The sequence below is a fragment of the Topomyia yanbarensis genome, chromosome 3 (assembly GCF_030247195.1).
Source record: "Topomyia yanbarensis strain Yona2022 chromosome 3, ASM3024719v1, whole genome shotgun sequence".
NCBI classification, from domain to species: domain Eukaryota; kingdom Metazoa; phylum Arthropoda; class Insecta; order Diptera; family Culicidae; genus Topomyia; species Topomyia yanbarensis.
In genome coordinates, this window is record NC_080672.1 from 138,749,595 (window position 1) to 138,757,161 (window position 7,567).

General features: G+C 40.5%; 1 protein-coding gene across 8 annotated transcripts in view; it reads right to left on the minus strand.

Annotated features, from left to right (window-relative positions):
- LOC131693278 (uncharacterized) overlaps positions 1-6,086 on the minus strand; it is a 91,915-nt gene extending 85,829 nt beyond the window's left edge. For 2 of the 8 annotated variants that reach the window (XR_009306203.1, XR_009306198.1), the window contains exon 1: positions 5,677-6,043. The gene's annotated coding sequence lies outside the window, so the exon portion shown is untranslated. Of the gene's footprint in view, positions 1-4,836; positions 5,082-5,112; positions 5,628-5,676 lie in introns of those variants that run through there. The other 6 variants (XR_009306206.1, XR_009306205.1, XR_009306207.1 and 3 more) reach the window with 6 other exon arrangements.
- Positions 6,087-7,567: the final 1,481 nt, after the last annotated feature.

Here is a 7,567-nt window from a genome sequence, read left to right on the forward strand (position 1 = left end):
ACCGACATCGGCATTTTAAATTTAAATAAATTAGAATATATTCATCGCAGAGACTTGAGACCTTTGAATGAACTAACTTAGACGTAGTTCGAAAATGAAAAGAAAAGAGGGGGCCTGTGATCCCGGCCCCTTTTCAGATTGTTTCGTATAAGATAAATAAGACATCTTCAGCGCAGGTTTAGACCGCGGAATTAAGAAACAATCTTAGCCTTTCCGCAAGCATGCATAATTTCATAACACGGGCGTTCCTAGGCTTTACATATTTTAAAATCGTATTAGCTGTTCAGAGTCCGAATTAAAAAAAATGCATTTCCATAGATTCCTTGAAGTCTCATAATTGATCTATCGACGTTTTCGTCTGAGAATCTAGGAACGAAACCAGAAAACAAATGTTTTTGATGAAATTGAATTAGGTTTTCGCAAACAGCGGGGATGGGAGCGAACCTGTAATATACTTCAGGGTAGAACCCAACCCAAATTCCAGAACTGAGTCAGTTTTAGACTCAAGCAAAAGCAACATATAAGTTTTTAGGTGTAAATCCTTAATACTGTAGATGTTATGTCCCACAGCAACGAGTGCAGTATGATTAATGTCTGGGTCTATCAAAATAATAAGAAAATAAAGTCAGAGATGGTAATTTTTTCGAAAAAGCGCGATCCTGCTATGCGGCAATCCAATTACCAATTCGATGTTTTTTCAAATACCTAGGGAAATTTGGAGTACTTACTCCAAATTTGAAGCAAATCGGACCAGTCTAGTTACCGGACCAACGTGCCTGAAGTTTGTATGGGATTTTTCGACAATTTACATAGAAAAACCCACTAACTCGTATTTTCGTCGCTGGACATCCTATTATCGCAGTAAGTGAAAATAAGAATTAGGCAATTTAATTATTTACAACTTTGTCGAAGACTGCTAGTCAATTCCACTTTGTTAAAAGAAGTTATTAAACTTTTAACGAAGTGATGTCTGAGTCAGTTTTGCATGGGGGGTATGGTTGTGTATCGGTACTCGATTACTACGAACTATACATTTTTCTGAAATAACGGTTAGGTTTAGCTCAATAGTATGGTCTGATGCATTATAGTGAATAATGCGAGTCATGTTGTGGTTAGAAAATTTTAGTTCCACCTGTGACCGCATAGGGGGCGCCAACACTAACTTTTCATAGAAGAAAGATAGACTGTCGTAATGTTAGGAAGAATTGCTGCAAAATGCCTGTTCTACAACTTTGCAGAAGACACCTAATTTTTATCTCTCTCCATTGACAAATTAGTGTTGGCGCCCTCTATGGAATAATGTGGAACTAAAAAGTTCTAACCAAAATATGACTCGTATTATTTACTATAATTCTTCTGAATAAGCTATTGAGCTAAATCTAACCGCTATTTCACAAAAATATTTAGTTCGTGGGAATCGGGTACTGATACACAGCCAGCTAGGCCCTATTCAAAACTGACTCAGACATCACTTCGGTAAAAGTTTAATAACTTCTTTTAACAACGCCCAATTGACTAGCCGTCTTCGACAAAGTTGTAGACAATTAAATTATCTTTCTTATTTTCACTTACAGTGAGAATACGATGCATACAGTGCCAGTGGTGAAAATGCGAGCTAGTGGGTTTTCTCCAAGTAATTTGTCGAAAAATGTCATACAAACTTGAGGTACGTTGGTCCGCTAGCTATACTTGTCTGATTTGCTCAAATTTGGAGCAAGTACTCCTGGTGGGACTAGGAATCGAGTCAGGGGTGGGCCGATTGAGTTTTCAAAAAATCATTTTTCTGGACAGTCTAGTATTTACGTGTAGCTCTTGGCTGCATGCATTCTACTCCCACGATGAGCCTTGAGGTGATAGGTGAGGTGGGTGCTTCCTTTTTCTGAACGGTTCTATGAACTTTCACTCCGATACGTAGTGAAGTAATGAATCCAGTTGTAATCAACAATTTCGAAGTGCTGCACAGCTTAGAAGTGCATGTCTCCCTATTATGACTACTTGATGCTACCTAGCCCATCAATATTAAATCATGAAGAAAACATCCCGCTGCAGTTTAACAACTCACAGATTACTTTTGATCTAACGATGAAACATCTCCCACAAGGTATCCCTGATCATCTGCGATCGATTATACCAGTTATTTTTTCGGCTAACTATAGTCATATCGATCAAGAAAAGCAATTTTTCACAGACGGGTCAAGTATTGATGGATCAACAGGCTTTGGAGTATTCAACTTAAAATATAGTATCTTTCGCAAATTGGATGAGCAGTGTAGCGTGCATGTTGCAAGGTTGGCAGCAATACATTGTGCTCTTGGTATAGTTAAGGTTCTGCCTTCGGCCAAATAGTTTATTTTTTCTGACAGTCTCAGCTCCATTGAGGCTCTCCAATCAATGAAACCGGCCAAACACCTTTTGCATTTCCTGTTGGAAATGCGAAGGACTCTTTGTGCTCTGGTCGACCAGTCATCCCACGTGACATTTGTGTGGGTCCCGGCACATTGTTCAATTTAGGGAAATGAAGAGACTTTATTCGTTTCGCTTCAAGACTAATGTCAAATCACTACAATAGTTATGATCACCACTCACGTATAGAACTTGCCGAGAGTGCCCTTTGTGATTGTGGTAAAGGCTACCAAGATATTGACCATATCGTTTGGTCGTACTCAGAGCCTGGCTTCGATCATCGTGAAGCCAGAGCAAAACTTAATAGAGTTCTACAAGCGCAAGGAAGGCAGCCAGATATGTCAATCCGGGACGCCCTGACAACTTGAGAAAAACTTCATCGGCAGATATCAACACTAGTATCCCTTCACCCCAGTTCTCGTTACAGATGCCATATCTGTAACGGGAACTGGGATCTCCTTGTTACAGATACACCATCTGTGACGAGATTCGGCATCAGCACTCACGAGAGAATTGCACTGGACCAACAACACTTTGAATCAACAACGAACGATGTTGGTACAATCGAACCAAGTGAACAACATCTAGCAACCTCTCAATCTAGTGTGCATTGTCTCGAGAACAAAGGAAACTTTTTATTTATTCTTGCCATCATGAGCAAAGTTGACGAAAAATATCTGCTCCGACCCAACACAGCGTTCGTTGACTTTTAATTCTGTTCAATAAGATTGAGTTTTCGTGAAGTGAAGACGCAGCTTAGGCTCGAGGAGGTTATGTATCTACAGTATCATCATCTTCGCAATGTAGTACTCATATAATTCAACACGTTCGCCCAAGCCGAACGTTTCGTTTTGCAGAACAACTTGAAGCACGTGGCTGAAAGTGATAAAGTTGGAATTAAGATTCCCGTGTGTATAGAAAAAGTCTATGTAGATGTAAAGCTACATGACCTATCACCACTACCCCTCCTGATCTGATTGCAAAATAAAAGTCGCAATACGGAGAAGTAGAATCTGTTACACCTGATACGTGGAGAAATTTCTTTCCGGGTACACCCAACGGTGTTCTTGTGGTGAGGATGCGGATCGAAAGACCTATCCCCTCCCACTAAACTATAAAACTAAAAACCCACAAAGCTACTGTTAACCAAACTACGTTATGCATCCTTGAGGGGCAAACTCCTACGTGCAAGTATTGTAATCAGACAGCGCACCACCTTGCGCGGAAGATACAGAGGAGAATTCATCTCTACCGATTGCCAACGCATCCACGGTAAACCGACCCAAAAAGAGTTTTCAATACCAATACCTGAAGCACAAACGGTTGCCAAATTTGTGGCAGCTGTTCAGTCCATATTGACAACTGCCAAAGCAGCATCCAGCATCTCAAAAACACTGTAAGCAACATCGGTGAAGAAGATAATAACAATGACGACGGATTTACATTGATCACCCGTAAGTGCAAGAAGCAGGAAAGAACATCTGGTCGCGAGCACCAAGGCACTTTTAACGATGATAACCTTTATGTGGAGAAGAGGAGAGAATTAAATGGTCCCCATGGCATGCCGCCAAAGAAGGTCTCCGCTCGCAATAAAAAGTTGCGCGCACGAGATCCAACCCCAACGGACAATCAATAATATTTGATAATATTTGTTTTTATTTTTCCATATTGTAAACACATGAAAGATCCACGGCTCCGTTAAGCTACCGCTATGAGCTATGTCAAATGAACGAAATTAAAAAACGAACGATGTTCTACACTGATCAGCAAGCACCGGATACTGCAACAAGATGGAAAGCGACAACGATTCGAGGATTCCACAAGCCGATGCACCACCTGCACTTACCACTCGCCAGAGCATACCAGATTCAACAGTTTACTAGATATATACATATTATAACAATGTATTGCATTTGACACCCCGACTCATTAACTCCGAAAGGTTCCTGAGCCAAATAATTAAGGGTTAGGATTAAAAAAAAACTTCTGGCCGAATATTCTATTCACTATTCTTCTAGACTGTACTCGGTAGATAACTCTATTTCTTAGCGGGTGTTAGTAGTTTTTATCTTCGTTAGAGCACTGTTCAAAACCACATTCAATCCATCTATTTTTTGCTCTCCCTCTCTGAAGAGATACTTACATAGAGAGTCAGCAAAAAGTAGCGTCAACAAGAAAGCATTACGAATCGCGTTACCCGAGTGGTGAGGTCAGAACTCAACAAATAAACAAATAACATTGCATACATTCTTATACAGACACTAACCGATGGTGATGAGGAGGTGAACTGCTGTTAGGGGTGCATCTGATTAATCATATCGGACTGTTTGAATACTTGTATGTAGATTGTGTATGGGTGCTTTGCGGTTCAATATTTTACACACTTTGTACAAGGTTGGCAAACTAAAACTCATAGAAAGGGGTTTGGTTAACCTCGCTTTTTCATTGCGAACTCCGAACGGCCAAGACACAATCTTCGCCGACTTCTCCAATAACTTGTAAACAATAAATGGTTCAATGAAAGCTTGTACTTCAAAGGGTGCGACGAAACACGCTTTTCTTACACCTAGCTATTTTTTGTGAAATTGACTATTACACTGATAAGAAGTAATTCACAATCAATGTGACCTAAATCCGTTGTCGAACATATTGCTTCGGTCAGAAGCTCATTTCAGAATAACGTTTTCGATTGGCATGTGTAATCCTCACCGGTTGACATATCTTCAATACATTTCACGAGTTTTTCCCGTCTCTTTTAGTCGTTTTCGGTATTGAATGTCCGCTTTTCGTGTCGTTCGTTTGTGTAAGGCAATTTTCCGCTTCGTACAGATGTGTGAAACCTTGTTTTCTCTTCAATCAAGATTTAATAATAGTTGTTAGTAGTATTCCCGTTTTACTCCTTTTCGGTCCCACCAGCTACTACTACACACATTTCCCCTTCACTCTTTAATTTCCTCTGTCACATATTTTGCTCTCACTCTCACTTCGACTGTTGCTCATTTTCCTCGTCGGCTTTTCGCTTTTCCTAGCGATTTCCTCTGTCCCCACACGACAAGTGACCAAGGAGGAAATTTTTCGTACTAGTCATATTTTTAACTTTTTCACACAATTTTTTCCCTGCTTGGACGGACGTAAGAAATAATCATATTCCTCCCGAGGCAGATGCCGTTTGTTCGAACTAGATTATTCCGTTACAATCGACCATCATCGACGTTAGAAATCAAAACCACTTCCACCGATTGCTCATGCATTCCACATTTTCGTGACACTGACTATAAAGGGCACTAAACCAACGACCGCATGACGGGCGATGAAGTCAGCCCGAGATGGAGAGCCGTTAAATAGCAGCTCCGTTCGGCTCCAGCTGATTGGTGTCCTTCCACGTGAAGGTTGTGCCCGCTCGGTCCCGGCTGTACAAATAAAACTAACAAGACGCGCGCTGTGCGTGGATCCCGAACGACGACGCAGAAACTACTTTCGAAGAGAGGTTGCTGATGGGCGCTATGAAAAATGAGGAAAAGTTTCGCGACTACCAAAAACAGTATAAATTCACCAACGAAAAAAGCCAAAAAAAAGAACTTCGATACTCGGCTGATCGTAAGAAGCTCTTCTCACATGTCTTGTGTTGCTGGTGTCGATGAAAAAGAGACTGAGCTTCAAGCTACGACCAAGTTAAAATAATCCCCACTGCGTGCGATCGTGGACGATATGAGGAGCGCGAGAGAGCGCACAAACAAGTTGGGGCTTTTGGGGAGAGATAATTTTAGTATTTACCAGTACGGTTCGCGATTTCTTTGCTATGAGAGGCATTCGGAGGCAATGGGTGCACGTTTTGCTGTGTTTTGGATGCTTTACGAAGCGTAAAACTGCTAAAATATAATGACAAATTTATACCGGATTGCATGTAATTGTACAATATCCTTCATATTTATTGTATGTACCCTGGAAATGAGAAGACCTCTTTCGAATATCCTTGTACACATGAAAGGATTGCATGAATTCTCCATTCCCAAAGGAATAAGGAACCCTTCGACTGTTGTAGACCATACTACCTAGCTCATTGTCTCGGTTGGGTTCGGGTCAATAAGTTATGCTGAAGTGTGGTTCGCTGGGTTGGCTTCTACCAAGGGCGCCAATCTTAGGAAGGGCGCGCTGGAATCTTCATCCGGGTCGTCCTAAGACTACGCGGGGCCCCTGGGCACTATTGAACTCAGGGCCCCTTTAATTGAACAAGTAAGTTGGCGAGTATGAGTATGATCAAAAAATGATAAGTGGGATTCAAAATATATGGCCAACAAAGATGATTTCGGATTTCTACATCCAGGTGTCGTTGCTGTTATTTGTTTTTCTGACCTATTTGACTGATAGAGGCAAACGGGCTAACACACTATATGCGTTCGAATTTGGTTGGTGAAGGTAATAAACATAAACTCAGGTGAGCAGTGTACAGTGTGATGGACTTACCAACTATGCTATAGTCTACTCAGACAGTGTAATCTGTCCTTCATAGTTGCCAGCTGTTGTTTGAAGATAATGAGTGCATTCATCAAGAAGGAGAAATATTGAGGTAGGGTAGGTTAAACGTTCATTATTGGAACATTGTCCAGAGTAGCAAAAATTTCAATGTACATACTCCACAATATACCCATTATAGAAGTGCGTAGCTGTTTATAATTTCTGATGGAATACTTGATGTACCGTCGTGCGGGGCTACTTTGGATAAGTGGGGCTACTTTGCACACTTAAGTTTTTCAATATTGACTAACAGACGCGCTTTTATTAGTTTTATTATACTTTTGACATTTGTAGAGCCATGTCTTTTAACCATGTTGCATATGCCTTTTGTTCTTTTTCTTAACACTGTTTACCAAAATAAACAAAACACTTCAAAGGTCGATAGCAGTGACTGGAGGCTCGTAAAATGAGACTACTCGACAAAACAGAAAAAAAGTATACTGAGACCACATACTGATTATCGGAAAGAAGAAAAAATGGCGTTTTCCGTTTATTTCTAGTACGTCAGGATCGGTTTTATGAGTATTTTTGTGTTTTTAAAAAAGTTGTTTTTAACATCTTTATTAACAACTTTACCGAAGATACCAAGCCGCCAAATAATGCTTTGATTTTATTCTCCGTAATTATTTCCAAGAGAATTAATCACGAA